Raw genomic sequence first — 23,239 nt, 5'->3', positions numbered from 1 at the left:
CCTGCTCTGTGGTCAAGTTCTGCGCTGGCAGCTCTATAGTGTCCTGAATTTCTTTTAAGCTCTGTTCCTTACTCCAGGGGAGGGGGGAGGGGGGGGGGGCAGCACTCAACATGCACCCTTCTTCAAACATTTACCGCTCTCAAGCGCCTCCAGCCCTGTGTTCTTTAGCAGGTCGTAAGCGGCAGCTAGCGCTTTTTAACCCCCTCTCGGGGGGCCTCAGCAGGCGTTGGTGACCTCCCGCTCCCTACGTTTATTGCGAGCCTCCGTATATTCTCCCCCGCGTCGCGAGTGGTAATTGCAGTTCCCTCTCGTCAATCCCGAGGCTCACCGTCATTCAGTGCAGCAGTCTAGCACGGCCCGCAGCCTACTCCGGCACTGCCGGTGACGGACCGCCGCCAAAATCGCGCTACGTGCGCCACATCGCAGCTGCGTCCGCTACTTCAGGCCGGCGCTTCAGCTTCAGTTCCCCGCGGCCAGGCCCAGGAGTTTCGGTTCACGTCCCCGCCAACAGATGAGCTCAGAATCGTCGTGATTTGGCTGCATATTATACCGGACGACTCTCTGTACTAGTTCTCACCTAATTGCATCAATCAGGTTCTGATTTCCAGGATTTTGCTGGATTTATACGGGCAGCAGCGAGGAGCTCGGTTAAAACTCGGCCATTTTGCTGCGTGGCTAGCTCCGCCCCCCCAAGATACTTGAACTAATTTCCCATCCTTTGATAAGGGCAGTCGGGAATCACTACCGACCACTAATTGCCAATTTGGAAGTTTAAATATTTGTTCCAGTTAAACATGAAACGTGAATTTGAGCCATAAAACCCATAAACATGATGACTCTATGTATTGAGAATTCTGGGTCAGTCGCATACGGTAAAATGTTATTCATATAGCTGAATTTCCCCTTATACAAGGCATATAATAATTTTCTAATAGCCTGATTCAGCATGCCAGAGGTGCAAGAGATAATGCTAGTAGTAGCAGGGAGAGGGGTATCCCAGTCTTATACCCTTTCAAGCTACAATTTATCAATGAAAATGCCATTCACACTGTCTCTCACTAGAGGACTTGTGTATAGCAGCATGACCAATGGATGATGAACAGCCGCCTGAAACTGAACTTGGACAAGACGGAGGTCCTCATCATCGGATCCACCCCCTCCGCCTGGGACGAATCATGGTGGCCGGCCGCACTGGGAGCTGCACCGACGCCCTCTGACCACGCACGCAACCTGGGAATCATCCTGGACTCCGCATTGTCAATGATCCATCAAGTAAACGCCGTCTCCTCCTCCTGCTTCAACACCATCCGCATGCACCGCAAGATCTACAGACGGTCATCCAGGCCCTCGTCAGCAGCAGACTGGACTACGGCAACGCTCTCTATGCAGGAACCTCAGCCAAACTCCAGAAACGACTACAACGAATACAGAATGCCTCTACACGTCTCATTCTCGACATCCCCCGCCACAGCCACATCACAGCCCACCTGTAAGACCTGCACTGGCTCCCCGTCAACAAGAGGATCACCTTCAAGCTCTTCACCAACTCTCACAAAGCACCACAACACCGGACCAGCGTACCTCAACGAACGACTCATCTTCCACACCCCGAACTGCTGACCTCGCCACGGTCCCCCACATCCGTCGAGCAACCGGCGGCGGCAGATTGTTCTCCCACCTCGCCGCAAAAACCTGGAACACCCTCCCCAACCGCCTACGACAGACCCAGGACCTGCTGGCCTTCAGGAGATTCCTCAAGACCTGGCTATTCGAGCAGTAGCAGCACCTCCACCCCCCTCCCCCGCCCCAGCACCTTGAGGTCCTCATGGGTAAGTAGTGCGCTCTACAAATGAACTGATTGATTGATTGACCCATTTCATGAACAGTAGACCAAAGGTCATTTTCTTCATCCTCTCCTAAACATGAACTGACATTCCAGAGTCAAACACCTTTTCGGTATCTTGTGAAAGTAAACCACCACCTCGATCACTGTCTGAGTTTACTGTATGCAATTGTGAAGGTAGTGGAGGTTCAATCTGTCTGACCTATTGACATAAAGACGGACTGAGAGGAATACACAGGGTATACTATGACTTTGAAAAGTCTTTTGGCCAGGATCTTTCCCTCTAATATGAATATTGGGTGGCGTGACACACATTTACTCTACAACTTTCCAGCGGTGTGTATCAATACCACTGTGGACTTCTTTAGGTCTATCAGGAGTAGGCCTTCTGTAGTTGCCCACAGGAATGAATTTAGTATGTGCCCACCATAAAATCGGCCAATTTCTTAAAAATTCAGCCAGGAGTCTGTTCGGAGCTGTGGCTTTCCCGGATTGAATCTGGCACAACGGGTGGAGACCCCTTCCTCTGACACCTCCTTATCATTGATAACTCTACCTTACCTGTCTATTTTCAGCAGAGGGAAATCCCTCACAAAAATCTCCACTCTCTTCTGGGTTAGAATAGTGACCTAGGGTTATTTGAAAAGTATCCAGATATATCAAAATCTCCCAGCATCAACTCCCGGCATCTCAAATTCCTTTAACCATACATTACACTCATTAGACCTACTCTGCCACATACTCAGCTTCACCTCTTTGTTGCCTATATCAAACTGCCATCTGCAGTGGGCAAATGATGCATCTTTGCATCGTATTCCACCCAGCAACAGTACTCTTCTCTATTTATCTCTGCGTCTATTTTCAGCAAAGTATTGTTCTATGATGGGAAAGATATTGCTCTGCACGTATTTTATTTATATAATTCTTCATTTATGGCTATTTATATATAGAGTCTCTTGGCGCTAGACTGTTAACAAAAATCAGATTTCATCAACCATATCAGTATAACCAAGTTTTAAGAAGTTTACAAAACGTGCGCAAGTTGGCTTCTACTCAAAGTGATGCAGGCAAAGAGCCCTAGAAAAAAGGAGCTAAGAACTGGAATGCTATGCCACTGAGGCTCTTTAAAATAAACTTGGGAATTTAAAATGATATAGAAGAAGATTCTAAGTGAACTGCATGGAGTGTATTTATCAATCACCGATCATTGCCAGATGGAATTCTATATGCATAATGCAGCCTATTTTGAACTGTATGTGTATTCTTGTAGGCAACTAGTCTAATTGGTTCCGTTGGGGGATGGAGGGGACATGTGAACAACTTTTGGGAGAATGAACACCAGCCTGAAAGCAGCATTATTGAGTTTCTGGAGATGATCAAGGTTTTTCTTGGGCAAATTGAGGAAGGCAGCCTTGCTTAGGGTGACAGTACATCTTGGAATAGGGGGCATGAATGTTAAAATAACTGAACTATCTGAACGATCATTGTGCGTTCTTTCAGACAACTAGCACGGGCCAGGGTTTTCAGTAAGGTGTGGAGGTCACCCGAGAGGCATGGAGGTCTGTCCCTTTTGTCGAAAACCTGAGCATTGCGTCCTCTGTGACTAAGTTGAAGTCTCCGCTATTTTGAAAGCCCCTTCTGGAATCACCATCAAAACACACACAGTCATTCCAAGACCAGTCACAACAGCCTGGAAAGAGCAAATGTCGTCATAAACATGACTGGGTTCCCCATCTCTTACTCTGAATATGCCTATATAGTGTCAGGAGGTATGGCTTCCTGCTTCTGAGTTTGCAGACATGTTGAAAACAAGCTTTAAACTATTTGAACATTTTAACTTTCAACACTGCTAAAAACTATTTTTATTTAAATCTGGGGTTGATCCTGTGACAGAAAAGGAAGAATTCTCATGTCAACATTATGCTACACATGATATGTGGAGTTTACCAAGTTTTCGTGGCATGTCAGATATGAACTGAGTATGATAGAAACCATAAAATATTAATGTCTGTTTATTACTTTTCCATTGGCATAAAGAGTCAAGTAGGAAGTAAATTAAATTTCAGCAAAGAACACATAGTTAAAAAGCTAGAGGTTATTATCTTACTACTAAAGGCAGTGTTCATAAAAATATCTTATTTTGCTTCAGTTTCAGAAACAGCAAGATTTATATCAGAACGCAGAGAATTTGTTACAGAGAGATATCACTAAAATATCATTTCACTGTAACAGCAACATACAGAACTTTCATGGTAGGTTACTGAGATATCACTTATAGCCTTTAGATGCCCACTTTGACTGTCAATTCCAAGCAGAAGTGATGAGTCAGAGTGCTGGTGTCCAGTGTTTGTTTTCTACTTTATTTCATTCTGCTTTCCTCTTTTCTACAACTGGTGACAGATGCTTGTTGTATGTGGTAATTGGTAGAAGGTGTGAGAGCCAGAAAAGTGCATCATTACCGTTGGATCTGCAGCACGAGGTTAATGCTTTGTGAGATGTAGCAACCTCGCTGGTCCATCCTTGACTTATCTGTAACAAACAGCCCATTTTTCTAAGTTGGGTCGCGATCCCTCAGGAGCCACATGTGTACTGACTGTGTGCGAGTTTGATATATTAAGTAGTTTTAGTGAGCCTTTTTAAGCATTGTTCTGTTGTGTTTCGATTTAGATACCCGTATATAGGTTTCCCTGAATCATGTCCTTATATAGGCACAACTCGCTTTGCCCTTATTTAGGCATAGAATCTCAGTCCTTATTTAGGCATTAGCCATGCTAACCAAATACAGGCATGGTCACCTACAACCCTCCATCCCACGTCCCAACGAGTTCTTAGAAACTAGACACTTAAGCCGAACGGGACTTTCTCTCGCTAGGATTATTGATTTCTCCAAGAACTCATATATTATGCATGAACTACTATTCCTTAGGGGTTCATCCATGACGTCGTCCTCTGTCAGAATTTACGTCAATGCTAGCATTCCTAAGCACCTTCCAGGCATAAATGTGCCTTCCCTTACCATGGCAAACCACGGCACGACTCAGCACGACTGGACTGCACGGTTCGCCACAGCAAGTTCGGAAGAGACCATATTCCGGCCTGACGCACTGACCAGATGCTGTCATCCCTGCTCGTGGAGAATCCAGCTTCCAGTGTTCTGACTCTCTTCACGGGGTGTTAGAGTTGAGACCCGGATAAAGATTTCCAACTCGCTCATTCTAAAGGTATGGAGCCGACTAGAACCTAGAGGGACTCTTGGCATACTAAACTTAGTATATACCATACTATAGAAAACAACACCTACTTTTACCTCGCACTACACTTAGGTTAGGTACACCGGAGTAGGACTATTTAGAAGCATCAGACGAGTATTCACTTTTTAGCCTGTGTTATTTATGTATGTATATATGACTATATGTCATAGATAAAAGACAATGCTATTGCAGTATTATTTCTTTTTACTGCTTATGCTGTGCGTATTATCTCTTGCTTTCTGTCTAACGATTGTAACAGCTCATATCTCTTACACAAGAAACAAGACTGTTCAATAAAACCTTTTATTGAAACACCCGTCTATCTATTTCTTTGTAACTCTGGAGAAACTAAGCATGCACGATTGACTGAGTGAAATCTATTGTTTTCACGATTCTGAGATGCGTTCCGATTCTAAGGGAAACAAAGTTGTCATGTTTATGCGGTTGTCAGAAACTAATCCCTTCTTGTTCATTCGAGAAGTTTCTAGTGACCTCTGAGTTAGCTGGCACACACAAGTAATTAAGTTTAATGTACTCAATAGGAGCATACTGACCTTAGTCCTATGCGAAAACTATTGTGTATATTATTCCAATGCGCAGAGCCTATAAGGGAAATAGGAACTACACTACAGTTCGTGGACTAGGTTGACACAAAAAGGGAATTGTTTATGTCTTTTGGTATAGTAATTCAACAAAAGAACTCCCCATCCAATGGCCCACCACACCTCCCAACCGAGACTGCCTTATGATGGGCTCACAATTAACTACCTATCTACTCAATGTACAAAGTGCCGGTCATATTAGAAGTAAATGAACTACAAACAGATAACAGCCTCTAAAACGATTGAGCAGTGGTCTGTGTCAACCTGCCTGCAGGAACTTCCTCTTATTAGGAGACTAATAGAAAAAAAACAACAAACAAATACTACAACCATGCTTCCAGAGCCAATTGGTGGGAAGGCCGAAGACCTGCCATACCACTACCTTCCTGTGTCAGCTCTTTGTAAACTTCCATCAGTCGTTCACTTCTAGACAATATCTGTGTCCATCCATGTGTAATTTCCTATTGGTTCTTTCCATCACTCTGTAGGGTGCCAGGAACCTTACTGCCTATCCACCGCCCCTCAGGCATCTGACTTCTCTCTCACTGCTGCTCTCCATTTCATGATTGCAGGGCCCGCCAATCCTTCCTGTTTTAACACACTCTCTCTGCCAGTTTATAGAGAGTCTATTGACCCCAAAGAGGTCCAGATCCACCTCTCGAATCAGCATACCATGTATGACTAGTTCGTTGACTTCAGGAACCTGTGGAACACTATTACGCCATCCAATCCCAGACCTCCTCCTGTGCTGAGAAAGACCAGGCTTTATGACACTAAGGTGCACCAAGAAGAGCAGCAACTATTTCAGACCTTTTTCCTGTGAACCCGCAAGAACGCCTCAGTTTGAGTGGCCTGGATAGTCTGAGAAGAGGTGTACTCTTATGTTTTTTTAGTACTGGCCCACTTATCCTGGCCTCCTGCAGAATTACATCCCTTTCCTGTAATTCAGCTGCTGGGCAGGGATAGACTTTGCGAAAAGGGCCAGAATGTGGAGAAGGAATAGAAGCCTCCAACAGAGAGGACGATGAAATCTTGAGCTTTAGTAACTTAGTGACCCACTCCTCCAGGAAATCTACATGCATTGGCCATTGGTCCTTCTGGTTACCCTAACCAGACAACTGTTACTGAATCTAGCCTTTTTCCTCTTCTTTCACATTTTCAGAAGTGCACATTAAGTGAGGAGTCTCATTTGTTAATCTCCTCCCTGATTTTTAGACGTCTTGATATTGCAATGTCCTTTTCAGCTGTGCATCCTCGCTCTGTGACTTTAAAGGCTGCAGAGGAGGTGGGGGGGTAAACCTGTGGTGAAATGGCAATCTCATAATAAGCATTTGCCTGCCCCACTGCATGTAAATCAGCTCAGAAACTGGGGGCACAGATTCTCATAGGCCTCTCAGTATGTCCGATAGAGGCTCTGTAGGAGGAACCTGATTCACAAAAAGGGGATTGTTATGGGCTAATAAATCTGCAAAGGCTGTAGAGCATATGGAGGGTGAGGATGATTGAACAGAACCAACATGGAACAAGTAAGCTTGTTTGATGTACAGGAGTTCAATGTCCCTAACAAAAAGTTATATGTCCTAACCTTATTGGAAAAGGCATGCTCAGACAGTTGCTGTCCTTCTCTAAAATTTGAGGGTTGCTATCTTAATACATGTGGATTTGTAATGCAGGGCTACTGTTACATGGAACAATCAAGAGGGTTGAAATGGTATAATGAAGGGAATGTCACAGACCACAGTATTGGCGGTATGTTCAGTATATGCCCCAAATTCTAAACAGGTGGAATTTCTCAGTGGTAACTTGACCAATTATGGAATTTCAGTGAAGGAATGGCTGCAGTGTTAGGTGAAGTTAACAAAATCATGTTAGCAGGAAACAATAGGTCAAGGAACAGATCCCAAGCAGTAAGCATTTCATTGCAGCAATTGCAAAAATGCATGGAGTATATGAGCTCATTGATTCCTTGAGGGTTTTAGATTTCGGAAGACAGATGTCTCCTTCTCGCATTTATACACTGTTCACACATCCCAATAGATCTTACCCTGGTATCTCTCAATACCACCACTAGCTTGGAAGAAGCTAAATTACAATCCATTTCCTTGCCTGCTGTTATTGAATTTTCAATTTAAATACAAACCGCCAGGTAAGTGGAGTTTCAGGGTGGCATTATGTAGAGCTCAATTAACTTGACAGAAGCTTAGCAATTCCATCACTCAATATTTCGCACAGAATGAGGGGGTGAGGTGGGAATAGCTAGGATCTAGGATGTGATGAGGCTGAGCATTAGAGAAAGACTCAGAGCCATATCATCAGCATGAAAGAGATGTGGGGATTAAGGGTGGGCACAATACACAGAGTTCAACTATGTGGAATTCCGCAGTTACATAAAAACTCAGTGAGATTCCGTGGACTTCCGCCAACAGGTAGAAATATGCATGTTGCACTGCAATTTAGCGCTAGTAGCGTGACAAACGTTGAAATATCAGCGTGAACAGCACCATGCAAGAGCACATGGCCATTCGAGTTGATTTGCTGCCGGTCAAGTCAAATTTCCTCGAGCAGGGGCCCCCTGATCGCAACCGCCCAAGTTAGAAAGTGGCCTTAGGGGACGTCAAATCTCACTCGTGCTCATATTTCTGGAGCCTCGTGGAAAATTATTCTGCCACACAGTGGTTAGTGGGATTTGGCCAAAACTCTGCATTACAAGAGTGACTTGGAATCGCCAAATTCTGTCAATTCCGCAGGCAGAATAAAACATTCTGCCCAACCCAACTGGGAATTAGAATAGGATAATTTGGAAAAGGAACACAGAAAAATAAAGATGCAGAACAAAGAGAGAGGGTTGTTGGTATTCAGTAAGAAACTGAAAGGGGCACTAGGATAACTGGTGGTATCAAAGAACAGGGAGGAGCAAGTGCTATTAAAAGCTAGGAAAGTGTTCCGAAAAAAAAAGTACTAAAACTGACAGAAGTTTTGCAGCTCAAGTTAAAGCAAAATATATCAAAGCTTATATAGAAATCCCAAAAAGCCTTAGGGAATTTAAAACGGAGTAAGGCAAGTCACTCTCATTCTGGATCTTTTATGCAGCTCTGCAGGTGGCGCAGTCTGTTTCGGAAGATGGGAAACAAGCATACCTTTGGCAAACATAGTTACCCGAGATACCCACAGCTATCTTAGAGGAAAAAGAAGCCCCCATAAGCAGGGCTGAGACATTAAGGGAACTATGTTTCATGAAGGTGGGGAAGACATGAGGTCCAGTTTCCTTACTATAAAGAAACTGAATCAGTCCTCTTGGCGACAATGGAATTTCTTTTATTTCATTCTTAGTTTTAAGGGGCTCAGGAAAACAATATTCAATTCGATGATATCAATGCTTCTCAAGCCATGCAAAGTCCCAGAATAATGCGTCCCATAGCCCTAATCAACAAAGAAGCAAAAATATACATCAGAGTTTGGTTCCTCCCCCCATCTAGACACTGGCCTACTATACCTTGTCAATCCAGACCAGTTGAGATTTACCAAACCTGTGACAATACCTGGAAAATATCTTATATGGTGTACCAGGCTTGATAGCTGGGAAGACCATCTCTTCTGACTGAAAAATTGTTTGATTGAATGAATGGACCTTTCGGTAAAAGGTATTGATCAAACATATTAAAAAAACTCAATTGATAAGTCTGGTTGTGCTTTTCTTCTTGCTCCATCAAGTCCAGTGTCCAGTGACCACTACCTCTAAAGACGTAGGTAAAGTACTCCCTCAAACAAAGCCCTTTCGTTTTTCCTAGTTGGGCTGTATAACCCCCTGTTCGGTGCATGCCTGTATTCCTCATTAAGTCTCTCAAAGTAATAATAAAAAATTATATTTAAAAAAACACCTACAGTTAATCCAGGTGCCCATGCTCAAAGAGGTAAACCTCTGTGAGCCTACCCTGTAGCCCATCGACCCAAGGACACTTTTCACACACGTAGACCAGCCACAACTCTCCAGGGCTGTTTCACTTTGGCGATGAAGAGCCCTAGCCTCTTGGTCTTCTTCCTGCCCGAAAATCCTTCCAGGTCTGGTTCCTTTTTCTTCATCAGCAAAGTCCTCTGGGGTGGATAAACTGCCCCCTATGTACACTTCTGAGTCCGTGCTCTGGCTCCTTTGCTACTATCACGATCTTTCCCTGCTCCAAAAATCCTCCTGCATGTGTCACTTTCGAACTCTTCTCTATTCTCTAAAGGAGATGCTCTGCTCCCCTACTGTGGATGGCCCACCGCGGACCACATCCCAAAGTAAGTCAACTCCATCTCACTACAGGAAAATAATAGTGCAACTGACTGCTCCTGTGACAATAACAATGCTGACTACCTTTAGTACGAGTCGGATTTTCTCAAACTCATTCGTACTGGTGTTCTCTGCATATTCAGGTGGGCACAATAGTCTGAAATTACATATTAAAGCATATTTTCCAATATTACAACTTTCTAAACAAATCACCTGTTACATGAGATGATCATACCAGTAAATTCCCTCAGCTGGGTTCCTAAAAGGATCAATATCTACAACTGCTGCTTGTTGTAAACGCATTTTGCTCTCATTGCATCCATTAAGGTTTCTCACCTTAACAGTTCATCAAACCGTCTTTTTTGTTTTTAACAAACTTTTTACTGCCATTTAGTAATAATACGGCAGTGAAATACATCATGACTATATATTTTTTATTTCAAATATACAACTTGGTGTTACTGTATTGGCACATAAACAACTATAACCGAAAGCTATGTTTTGAAATTTGTCATGTGTTCACATCTTTGTCACTTCCCCGGTAACAGCTCCAGTTCCCCCCTTTTTTAAGGGGCTTTTAGGGATACCCTCAGCATTATATGTATGGTCCTGCATTGATCTAGACCACGCTTCCACCCCTCTGGGTCTGGAGGTTCTTTATTATGCCAACTTTCGCTATGTATCTTTTGGCTGTGACAAGGCCAATCCATAAGAGTGCCATTTTATATTTGATAAAGTCGACATCAAACGATATTTGCAATAATGCCAGTTTGAGATCATCTTTCAGTTTCCATCTCGATACAGCTTCCAGTGTCTGATAATTTCACTACTAGAAGAGCCTTATCCTACTACATAGACAAACGTAGGTTGGAAAAAAGTCTCCAGTTTAGTCCTCGCATTGCAGACACTCAGAGGATCTTATTTGTCAGAATCACCACAGTCTCAGTTTAAAGTATGTAGAATGTAGCTATTTGAGCTGGTGCACCGGAAATTGGGTTGTAATGGAGGTTTCGCAAGGGACCATACTGACTTCTTACAATCTTTGTTGTAAGTGTCCATACGTCTTTCTCCCATGTCTGTCTGAACTTTTCAAAGGTATCAGGAGTATGAATTACCAGTGAGCAGCAGAATAAGACTATTCTGTGTTTCTCCATTTCCCTCAGTAGAATTTAAGCCTGTGTGGGTTGAAAATGGAATTTAGTAAGACATTTGATATAGTGCGTAATTGCATGTCGGGTTGGAGGTATCAGAAGAACTGATATTTATTTGTCTAGTAGTCAGCTTCAATATCTGCAAAGAATCATAGGACAGTGCAGGACATCACATCTCTCAGTTTAGAAATCTCAGTGATGTCCCATGAGGCCTGTTTTTCATTGTACTTTACATTTATTTTTTTACTATTCACTGAAGATGAGATCATCGTTTGTCACACAATTCAAAATACTTTCAAATGAAAAGCCAATGTTTTTGCGACTTTGGTGATTGTAAAAGAAGCTCAATTTACCTTTTCCTTTATCAAGTGCCACAGATTACTACTTTGTAAAGCCCATAAGAAAAGTTACCCCCTAATTACTCTTCATTGTTCCAGTCTGCGAACATAAGGTAAATGCCGCCACATGACAAATTATAAATCTTTTAACAATTGCTTCTACCACAAGTTACATCTGCCCTACCCTACCTTCCTCCCCCCCAAATCAAGAATATCCTGTTTTTTTACCTGTATCCTCTGGCTTATAGTGGTTTTAGCTCCTGTCTGTAGGGTATTCCTGAAAGTAAATGCTAGGGTCTTTCTAACCTGTTGTTCCGAGCCTGACCTTTGGCTCTAAGTTGACACGAAAGCTCTCAAGAAAGGATCTGATCCCTAGCTGGCTTTCTACAATGCATGGATGTGCAGGTGCACCACTATTTAAAATATGGATTGGTTAAGGCACCATGGGGCCGCATTACACCAGCAGCGCACTTTCCTTCATTGCGCCGGTGTACCTTTAAAAAGGAGCGCACGGAGCAATGAAGGAAAGTGCACAGCATTATGGGGAATGCGCTGCCCCCAGAGCAGCCGCAAACTCGTGCTGCCCTGGGGGCAGCGCATTCACGTAAAATAGGGAGCAGATGCTTTACAGTCACTCTGTGTTTCACTATGCAGGTGGTAACCCGCCCGCACTTTTGAAGGGGAATAGAGATCCCCTTGCAGGCGGGTGCAGTCAATGATTGCAGCCTGCAAGGGGATGTTTGGGAGGTCCATGGGACCCCCTACACCCCCTGCAGAAGGCTGCTCTCAGGAGATGCATTGACAGTGGGCTTCTTTGCCTCTGCACCCGTGTCGGTAATAGAGTGTGGGTGTAGAGGCATGATGATTCCCTCATTTGCATGGGGCACACCCCCATGCAAATGAGGGAACGCCTTCTTGAAGACAGCGCTGGCACTTTATGTGAGCCAGCGCTATTGGTATCACAGATGGGGCAGCACAAGCGTCTGCTGCCCCTTCTGTAATCCTAAAGTGCCCCGGGGACACGTAAAGCAGGCACAAACGCCCATTGCACCCAAAGGCAGGGCCAGACTGGCTACCAGGCGTTTTGGCCGGCAGCCAAGCTGGGGCCCGATTTTACTGCCGTGGGGGCTGATTCATGGTGATGGGGACCTGCATTTGCTTCTAAGTAAAGAAAGCAAAACAAATAGTTTTAAAGCATACTTTAAAACCATTTGGTTTTCCATTCTTTACTTAGAAATGCCGGCCCTGCCCACAGGACACTTTTTGTAATATGGCCCCATATCTCTCTCTATGGCATATACAGACTTGTAAGTCATTGAGTTTGATGATATCCACCAAAAAGAGGTAGGTAGCCTGTCCACTAAACTCGCAGTTTCCCTGCTCTATTTAGAGTAGGGGGGAACACCAGGATCCCGATGGTGTAGCCCCTGCTGGGTTTACTCGCAATTTTGACTGATGGTCCATCTGCAAAGGGCAAATGGTCAGTAAAGGTCAGAATGTCAGACCTACTTAGGGTGGTTATTTCAATGTACAATTTTCCTGTTTGGGACAACTAGAGAAACTCTAGTGAACGCAAAAGGGAAATAAAATAAATTACCCCATGCTCTGTGAGAAACCTCTCAGCGTGTTTGGGCTATTCATTTTTTTGATTTTCAATAACAAACTACTCATTTGGAAGTTTGTTATTGGGAAAGAACACAAATGTTGCCATTTGTGTGCATTAAACATGGTTCCTGCTTTCTAAAAACTCCAGTAGCTTCACCAGAGCTGCTGCAGTTCAGCTGAAGGCACAGTTTCTGGCATGGGAGAGGAGGCAACTGTCCGGGCCTCCATTAACATGGTGGCCAGCAGTTATGTTATGTTATTGAATTTTTATAGCGCGCACAGCTACTCCTAGGAGCGTCCCGGCGCGAGCCTGTGAGGATCCAGAAGGGGAGAGTTAAAACAAGAAAGTTTTAAGCTGCTTTTTAAACTGATTGATCTCTTTGATGGCGCGTAATGAGACAGGAAGAGAGTTCCAGGACGTAGCCGCCCTGAGAGCAAAGGATCTGCCCCCCATTCTCTGGAGGCGAACCCGAGGAATTTTAGCAAGCAGCTAAGAAGACGATCTCAGATGCCTAGTAGGCACATAAAAGGCAAAACGTTTCCTGAGATATGGCGGACCACCAGCATATAAGGCACGATGAGCTATCACCAGAGCCTTAAACTCCACCCGCTTCCTGATCGGAAGCCAGTGAAGCGCGCGCAGGTGATGGGCCATACTCGACCTCGCCGGAATATTCAAAACCAACCAGGCTGCCGCATTCTGGACCACCTGCAATTTTTTAAAGATGTAATCAGGAAGGCCCAGATACAGCCCATTGGCATAGTCATCCCGGGAGAGGATCAAAGCCCGGACCACTGTTTCCTTCGCTGGTCTTGGGAGCAGTGGAAGGAACTTCTTAAGAGACTTAAGTATCCCAAAGCAGCTCCCCGTCAATCTCTTAATCTGGGTTGAGAAGGACAGCTGCTCATCGAACCAATCCCCTAGAATTTTGGTGGAAGACCTAAGCACAGGGGTAGGGGAAAGTCAGAAGGAAAAAAGGGATTCCCTAAAGCGAGGAGGAAAATTACCGTAGAGAAGGATTTCAGTCTTCTCTTCATTGCATTTTAGTTGAGCTGCCGAGAGCCATTGAAAAACGGCTGTCAGGCACTCCTGCACCTTCACGGTGGAAAAATCCGATTTACCCCAGGTAAACAAGAGCTGGGTGTCGTCGGCATATGCCACAATCTTTGCGCAACATGTCTCCGCCAAGAAGACCAAAGGGGTGACATATATATTAAATAGCAGGGGGCTCAAAGAGTACCCCTGTGGAACACCTGTGGTAACCAGCTGCGGAAGGGATGAAAACGGTGGCAACCAGACCTGTTGCGGGCGTCCCTCCAAGAAAGACTCCAGCCACTTTAAGGCTCGTCCGGTGACACCAATGTCTGCTAGTCGAGACAAGAGCAAAACATGAGGGACAGTATCGAACGCAGCCGACAGATCTAACATTATGAGGGCTGCGCTACCTCCTGAGTCTAAACACTGGCGAAAAGCTTCCGAAACCTCTAGCAAAGCAGATTCGGTACTATAATCGGCTCTAAAGCCCGACTGGGCTGGATGCAAAAGACTAGAGCCCTCTACAAAGTCAGTAAACTGTTTATTAACAGCTTTTTCACAGATTTTTGCAAGGCAGGGAAGCAGAGAGATGGGACGATAGCTCCCTGGAACTCCCGGATCCAGTGAGGGCTTTTTTAACAGTGGAAGGATTTTGGCTTGTTTCCACTCCGACGGAACAACAGCCTCCTTAAGGGAGAGGTTAATAAGTAAATTAACCTCCTCATTCACAACATCGGCAATAGAGGCCAGTAATCTAGCTGAACACGGATCCGCCGGAGACCCCGATTTCATAGATTTCAAAATTCTCAGGGTCTCCGACGGGTCGACATAGGCGAAGGCAGAAAGCATTGGGGCAACTATAGGGGCCGCACCCAAAAACAGGTTCTGGCTGACAAATGTCCTCTGAATGGCCCGTATTTATCAGTGAAATAATTTGAAAGCTGTTCACACCAGGCGTAAGAAGTCGGGAATTTAGACATCATAGCCTTTGGGGCCATAAAGCTCTGGACAATAGAAAAGATTTCACTCGAATTATTACGGGCCGACTCAATACAGTCAGCATAATAGCGACTTTTAGCCTTTCTGATGGCCTGGTAATACACCTTCTGAGCTTCTCTAAGAACCTTTTTTGCCGAAGCACAGAAATCGACACGCCAACCACGCTCAAGCTTTTTACAATGTTGCTTGAGCAGTCTAAGATCAACAGTGTGTTCATCAAACTCTAAGCCTACCCTATGGTCTGCAGAATAATTTGCTCCTTCCGCAGCTTGCTAACAATCAATAAGTCCAATATTCTCCAGCACCAGTGCAGGTAATTTATGAAGGCCCTGTTGGGAACTGCAGCAGGTCAAGTGTTACTCACTCCAGCCAGAGTTCTGAAAATGAGGTCCACTTGCTGGCGCTCATAGGTGTCAGGTGGCTTACGCTCACCAATGGTCACAGTCTCACGGTATCATGGAGGCATGCGTATTTATGGTAGGTTAGTAAGATTGTACATGAAACCTTTGATTTTCCATGTTCTCCATGATGGATGCCAGATTTTCTGTATAGGAGTTCCCCTTTCCTGTCCTGCGGTATTTAGTGATCTACTTGGGTTGATGTCTTAGGTGAATAATCCCACCAGGGAAGTGGAACTTCACTCGCACTGCTCATTGGTCTGAAGATTTTTGCCCTCCTCAAGGCCTGGAGTGCCTGCCTGGTTCTGGACTCTGCCCAAGAGACTGGCTTGTTATCCAATTGGAAGAAGAGGAAGGCAATCTGGGTGCCAATACATTTTTATTTCTTCTTAACTCAAAGGGTAAACCCATCTGATCAATAAAAACAATCAATTAGCCATGACTTACATGAACAGTAAATTGTGCAGCTGTTCATCCTTTCAAGTCAGCAAAGCCCAAACCTTCCTTTGTTGGGAATCGCTCCACCTCCATTTGATTTTTGCTGCCTACCTTTTGGTGCCTCAGACTATGGCAGAGATTTTCAAGGGGTTTCTCTGCTCACTGGTGATTTTTCCCTTTACCTAGACATCTTTAATTAAATTATGGACATAATGGGTCAGCTGTGGCACATTCTAAATATTTTACTTCCAGAGTTCTGTCCCTAGGTGGTAAGAACACAAAAGCAGGTTTTGCTTCTTGGTTGCTTCACCAGACCTAGCCTGGGATAATACTTTGGTCCCTCAGGCCCTGATAAGTCCTCCCTTCGAGCAACTGGAAGACATGTCACTGAAAAAGGAGACAGTCAAGGTTGAATTTCTTAAACACCTGGACAAGTTGGATGCTTTTCTCTGTAGGGAATCTTACGCTCATCTCTTGAAAGAGAGTTTGGCCATTTGCCCGACCCCTATCTTTTATCAACATTTCCTGTTTCAGGTCCATCTATCAAAGAATTTAGTTTTTCCTGCTTTGCACTGGTGAGTCTGATCCAGATAGCTCAAACTTTGACACTCTTGGTCGGGTCTATCTGTCCAGCATGGAAGAATTTTGAGATTCTGATAACTTGTATATTATTTTTGTATATTTATTTTCGGTCATTATCTGCTTTGATGTAAACTTCCAGTGCAGACTCGAAAGTGTCTGTGTTCGTCTTGCCATCAGCTTGACTTCGAATCTGGCCCATATTCCTCTCCTTTCTGGGTTTCAAAGTAGGTCCACAAGGAGGACGGCTTCTTCTGGGCTAAGGAGGGGGATTTCATGACAGATATTTGAATTGCTGCTACATGGTTTTCCCCTACCACGTTCAATTCTCACTATTGTTTGTATTTCTACAATTTTGGTGCACTCATGGGAGTGCCCTTATTGAGTGCAGTCTCAGCCCTTTGATGGTCTGTTCCCAGAGGCAGTGTATGTTGTATTTCCTTTGTTAACTGGGTTAATTTTAACCATTTCTTCATGTGGCTGTACGACTCTTCTGCTGTGTTTTATGTTTTGGTCACTACAGCCTCTTATTTACACACTGTGATAAGGAAAAGAGGCAAGGAGACAATGCACTGGTTACTTATCAGTAATCTTCACTACTCCAAGTTTCCCTTTTCCTCATGACAGTCCTCGGTCCCTCCTTGGTTTACCACTTCCCTCCAGGTCATTACTAACAATGGCTCCAGTCCTGAAATTTTCCCCATCAAATCACTTATTCAGATGTTTAAGGGTAATTAGTTCAATGGAAGAAAAACAAGACTATAACACCCCGGTCTGTATTAGGCTAGCAGACAAAAAAGTTCAGGAATGAGCATAGTGTCCATAATGAAATAAAAGGATTTGGTCACCATGGTCCCTGTATTCATCCCCGAGAAGCTGGGTGCTCTGTGTTCATTGGAGCTTGTTACTTTCTGCATGTTCTATGTTTGGGCAGTCCATTTTATAAGGGAACCCCGATTAGTGGATTACGAAGTGTGTGCATTAACCCTAGAATATCACCCTCAACATGAGTGATTCAATGCTCATTTAGAGCAAAACAAACTGTGGATACATTTTGGCAGATAAGTTGATCCTTGCTGAACCCCACATCCGTCCACCAAACTACTGCATTGGCACACACAGCTCCAATCCTGCCAAATTTTTAAAAAGTAGGCAAATCCAAACAAGCATTGAAACCAAGCGGTTTGTCAACACCTTTTCCCAAAGCTGTACACTGTCTGGGGGAATGATTTTTCCAGATGATGTACAAAATCGATTAAAAAAGTAGAAAAAAGAGGTGTAATGACTCAACTGATCTCATTGTTTCATTGGCCCGAAAAAGTATTATAACAAATGCCCGCACCACTGGAATGACATAGATGCCATTTTCTTTGTTTTTTATTTACCGATCCAAGTGATGTCTGCCATCTTGGATCGTTATATAAAAACATGCAAGGATGGGGGGCAAAGGGGTAGTGGGTGGAGGCAGCAGGTGGTGGGGGAGCGCAACACGCAGAGAGTAACCCAGAGCGTAGGAGAGGCAGCAACACGGAGAGAAGCACACAACAGAGTGGGGGCCTGAATGAGAAGAACACAGGCCACTCGAGAGTGAGCAGCACGCAAGAGTGACAGCAACACAAGGAATGGGGAGAAGTACACAAGAGAGAAATATGGAGGCGGTGGTATTTGAAGGGCGCACCCAAGGGAGAGCAAGAGAGCAGGAAAACGCATGCACTCTCATAGAGTTTCTAATCGAAAAGAAAAAAGTAGTTCCCTAAAAGTAAGCAGTGGAAGAACCCAAATCAGACAAATCAAGGTGATAGTAAAGAGGCAATGATCTGGAGAGGCACAGGCAAAGATAGACAAGGCACGTCATCGAATAAGAAGAAAGGTAATGAGAGTAATATTATAGCCAACCAAGGGTAAGCAATGGGTGGGTTTTAAACCTACTGGAAGATCTTGGTAAGTGCATGTGCACAATAGGTCTTTTTCAACTACACAGTTTCGCTATCGGGTAGGCTCGACCTAAAAACGCCTGAAACTGAGACTCCGGATATAGTTGCTGCTTCTTTAGTAGCCAATGCCATGGTGTGGCCTACTCGTTAAGGCACTGAAGTCAGAGCTTCCTAAATTAACTGCAGTGACCGAGAAAAGCATTTCTCAAATCACATTAATATCTGCAAATGTTTCAAACCATCTAATGAATGACCAGCTTGAGTTGTTAAGCATCTTTCATGCAAAGGCAATGTATGCTGCTGTGGTGTTCAAGCAAACAACGGATTAATAGTTGTGAGAAAATAGGCATTAAACAGTTGGCCAGTTCTTACTAAATGATAAGCTCTTCTGCAGTTTAACAATTTCCAAGCAAACAGATTTACATGCTCCCCTAACACATCACTGCTATGTCTACAAAGTCCCCCATCAACGTGAAGTGATACAACCTCATTTCACAGTTAATTCAGAAACATACCTGACATTGATTGTAACATACTTTGCGTTAACACATACACACAGCTGGGCTTTACAAGTACCACTAGCACCGTTCAGATTCACACTGTACAGTAAGGAATATTCTGCTGTGGCGCTGTAATATTTCGAAATACCCATATATCCTTCAAATTCACTACCTGGGCCTCATTTTTTTAAATGTGCATTGAAAACGTAACCCAATTTTGCATGTACTAACCTTAACAACAATGGAGGAACATGTGCCACTGTAAGCAACATGTTGGGCTACATGTATTTCCTTTTTTCGCCTGGTATTACTGGTTTATTTTCCTACATAGATAGCCAGAGGTGCAGCAAGGTCAGAACGTATGGTTTTCTCATTGCACAGGATATTAATTTTGTGCATTACCGGTATTCGTGAGTACCTGGAGAATGTTCGCAATGCCTCGAAGACCCATTACAAACACGTAAAAAAATGAAATAATAACTCATTAAGCACAGGCGTGCGTCATACCAAGGCTCACGTATGTAGGTCATATCCACGTTCATAGACTGCATACTGACCCATAGAATGGAGACAAGCGGAAAGGGCGGATAGGACAGATGTGCACCCTCTATATTATATATTTCTGAAGTGTTTTGCATGTCATACCACAAGCCACTAAAAAGTATTAATTTACATTTAAACTACGAGTTATGGCATCGTTTATTAGAAACAGCATACCATATGTCAATACCTTCCGACAGCAATTAAGGAAAATAAATCTTACAGCAGAGAAGTGAGGCCGCGCCTAGCTCTGGCACACCGAAAGCGTGCAAACATTGTGTTTAATGTATATCAGTTCTGCAAGTGAATCGACAGAAAAAGTGTTCATTTTTTCCTTCCGTATTAAACGTGTGTGTGACAAGTGCAAATTGAGAAGCCCTACACGAGAATCATGACAGGGTTGTTCAGGCGCTTTTCGCAAAATTATTATTTTACAGCTGCATCAGTAATATCTTATTTTCTTGCATAACAAATACTGTGCTAAAAATGGATATAGCGCCTGCTGCAAACAAGAAACGCTCCGCAGGAAATAACCCTACACCCCATGCGCAAGCCCTACCCTAGAAATTAAGACAGGAAATAAATTACAAATGACAGCCCGCCCGGCTGCACCACAGCGAGCACTTAATTAACAGTAGGTACCTGATACATTCCCTGCACACTGGCTTCTCTTTTTAATTCCAGGTGTAAATCAAGCAAACAGCGCAGATCGCTGTCCAAAAAGTTGAAAAAATGAGGAGGGCAGTATCCCTCCGCCTAAATGTTATGGGCTGAAGTACAGAGAAAAAAAACGTCTTGCGGAGCGCTCGCTGCAGGACTGTGGAGCTGTCGAGCCAACTCAAGAGCTGAGCCAGTTCCTGAAGTTGAAATGGAAGGCAGTTCCTGCAGGTCGGATGTAACGCGCCTGCTGATTGGCCGCCGCTGACAGATATGGGTTGGACGCAAGTATGCCCGTGCTGCATTGGCACATCCGAGTTTCCTGCTCTGCTTGTTCATTAACTACTGTCACTTTCTGCGTGCTCTGCTGTGGCAAACTGCCACTGCTTTTCTTTTAAATCTGTACATAATTTACCTTGTTTGCTACTGGTGGTGCTAGGTACAACGAATGGTAGCCGGTCGAGGTGACGGGGTCCGAATTTTCCTTTTGAGTAATTATAGTATTATGATTGTTTGGCATGACAATTCATTTTCTCTCACCGATATATAGTTTTCGAGTGTTTTTTTTTATTTAGCGTTCATTGAACAGAATTGCCTTTAGGTATTTGAAAAAGTTTACCCAAAACCATAAATGTACACCACAAAATGTGTAATTTCTTCTTAGCTGAAATTTTGACATTTTTTAGAAATGAGAACTAATGCAGATTTTCCACAGTTTTAATGTATAGAAAATCATGATTTTATTAAAGGCACGGAGGCTAATATTATGCATCGTTCCTTTATTACTACTCAAACAGCAGCAACATCACATGGAATTAGAATACGAATAAAACTCTAGAACACTGAACATGCATATATCCCCTGAACAGGCAGCCATCTTCCTCTTTGTAGCTGCAAAGAACCAAGTCCCCTAAAACATACTCCTTCTTCAAAATTCTTCCATCTTTAACGCCAAATCTCTTCTTCTTTGTTAACCTATAAAATAAACAAACTTATTAAAACTCATGGGAGGGCACAGTGGAGGGATAATATTAGCCTCCGTGCCTTTAATAAAATCATGATTTTCTATACATTAAAACTGTGGAAAATCTGCATTTTATAGCAAGGCCCGGAGGCCAATATTATGCATGTTCAAAGTTCTTCTAAAACCGAATCCAACACATTTCCCACAGGCTTAAAGTAAAATTTTCTGAAAGTATTATCATTAGACCAATCAGCCGATCTCATAATATCATTCAAACTAAATCCTCTAATGAATGCCTTACTTGCCATAGCTCCTCTTACTGAATGAGCTCCAAAAACACTAATATCCACACCATCCTTAATCATTACTCCCCTTATCCACCTTGCTAAAGTGGGAGTTGATACTGCCTTATAAGGTCTAACATATGAAATTAATAACTGTGAACAGTTTCCTGATCTCAAATCCAAGGTTTTTTTCTCATATTCCTTTAAACAACTTACCACACATAAAACTTTATTCCCCTCAAAAAGAGGATAAAAAATTGTTCTAGACATAGTCTTTGTTCTTTTCCTAATCTCAAAACACACCCCATCTGGCTGAAAAAACCTTGAATTCACCTCCAAAGCTCTTACATCAGAAACCCTTCTAAAAGAAACTAGACACAAAAGCATAACCAACTTCCATGATAAGAGTTTCAAATCTAGACTAGAATTTGCTCCCCAACTCTCCAACTCCCTTAATACTACTGAATCATCCCAAAGTGATGAATACTTTGCCCTTGGAGGATGCATAATACGCACACTTTTAACAACTCTTCTACTCAAAGCATGCTGACCGACAGGAACTCCATCTACCAATGCATGACCTGCTGAAATCGCCGACCTGCTTGAATTTACTGTACTATACGCCAAACCCTCTTCAAACTGTTCTGACAAATAATCTGCCACCTCTACCACAGGTGCCGATATGGGATCCAAACCCCTCTTAATACACCAATCATTCCATTTTCTCCATGCCGAACCATATGACCTTGAAGTCCCTCTTGACCAGGATTTAGACACAAGATCCTCCGCTCTCTTTGATAATCCATGCATCTGCCATATTCTCCTGAAATCAACCAAGCTATTAACTGTAACTGCCCTGACACTACCATTTCGTGAACATTCCCCTGAACATCTAGTAGAATTTCCCTTATGTTTGGCAAGACTACCGGATCCTCCACCAGAAGATCCATTACATCCGGAAACCACACCTGAGCTCTCCAAAAAGGGGTTATCAGTATTAACTCTGCTTGCTCCCTCCTGACCTTGTTTAGGAACCTCTGGATCATTGAAAAAGGAGGAAACGCATAATTCCTTCCCTCTTTCCATATCTGTAGAAATGCATCCACCCCTTTCGCCTCTGGATCCGGTCTCCAACTGTAGAAATCCTTCAACTGAGCATTCAACCTGTCCGCAAAAAGATCCACCTTCAGTGGACCCCATAACCTTTCCAAACTCAGAAAAACTTCTCTCTTCAGTCTCCAATTGCTTACATCCCTCAGGTATCTTGAATACCAATCCGCTTCGACGTTGTTCAGCCCTGGTATATACTGTGCCTGAACCTTTATCTCCCTTTCCAAACAAAACTCCCCAAACTCCTTCGCTAGCTCCGCCAGTCCCCTTGACCGTGCCCCTCCCATCTTGTTCACATACCGAACTGCTGACAAATTGTCCATTTTCAAAAGTACACAACACTTCACCTGATCTTTCACAAAACTCTTTATCGCAAAAGATCCTGCCAGGAGCTCCAAGCAATTTATATGCATCTTTCCCTCTTCCTTCGACCACTGTCCCCCCGTTGCAACCAATCCACACCTTGCACCCCATCCGTGCATGCTCGCATCCGACTCTATCTCTATCTGTGGCATCTCCCCAAAAATTGCCCTTCCGTTCCAAGCATCCAAGCTCATTATCCACCAATCTAACTCTTCTTGAGTTTTCTGATTCATTCTCACTTTCTGTGAATATCTTGCATCCTTCCTTAAATGGTATGCCTTCAACCTCTGTAATGCACGATAATGCAGAGGAGCTGGGAAAATTGCTTGAATCGATGATGACAGAAGACCCAGCAAACGAGCCAATTGTCTCGGAGT

At 43.7% G+C, this 23,239-nt stretch overlaps 1 protein-coding gene across 2 annotated transcripts in view; it reads right to left on the bottom strand.

Moving 5' to 3' along the window:
* Positions 1-20,336, bottom strand: part of TRERF1 (transcriptional regulating factor 1) — a 753,074-nt gene extending 732,738 nt beyond the window's left edge. Inside the window, exon 1 of one of the 2 annotated variants that reach the window (XM_085612831.1) lies at positions 20,127-20,336. The gene's annotated coding sequence lies outside the window, so the exon portion shown is untranslated. The remainder of the gene's footprint in view (positions 1-20,126) is intronic. The other variant, XM_085612833.1, reaches the window with a different exon arrangement.
* Between the last annotated feature and the right edge of the window lie 2,903 nt (positions 20,337-23,239).

The sequence above is a fragment of the Triturus cristatus genome, chromosome 6, assembly GCF_964204655.1.
Source record: "Triturus cristatus chromosome 6, aTriCri1.1, whole genome shotgun sequence".
NCBI lineage: Eukaryota > Metazoa > Chordata > Amphibia > Caudata > Salamandridae > Triturus > Triturus cristatus.
This window is presented reverse-complemented; position numbering and strand designations above follow the sequence as displayed.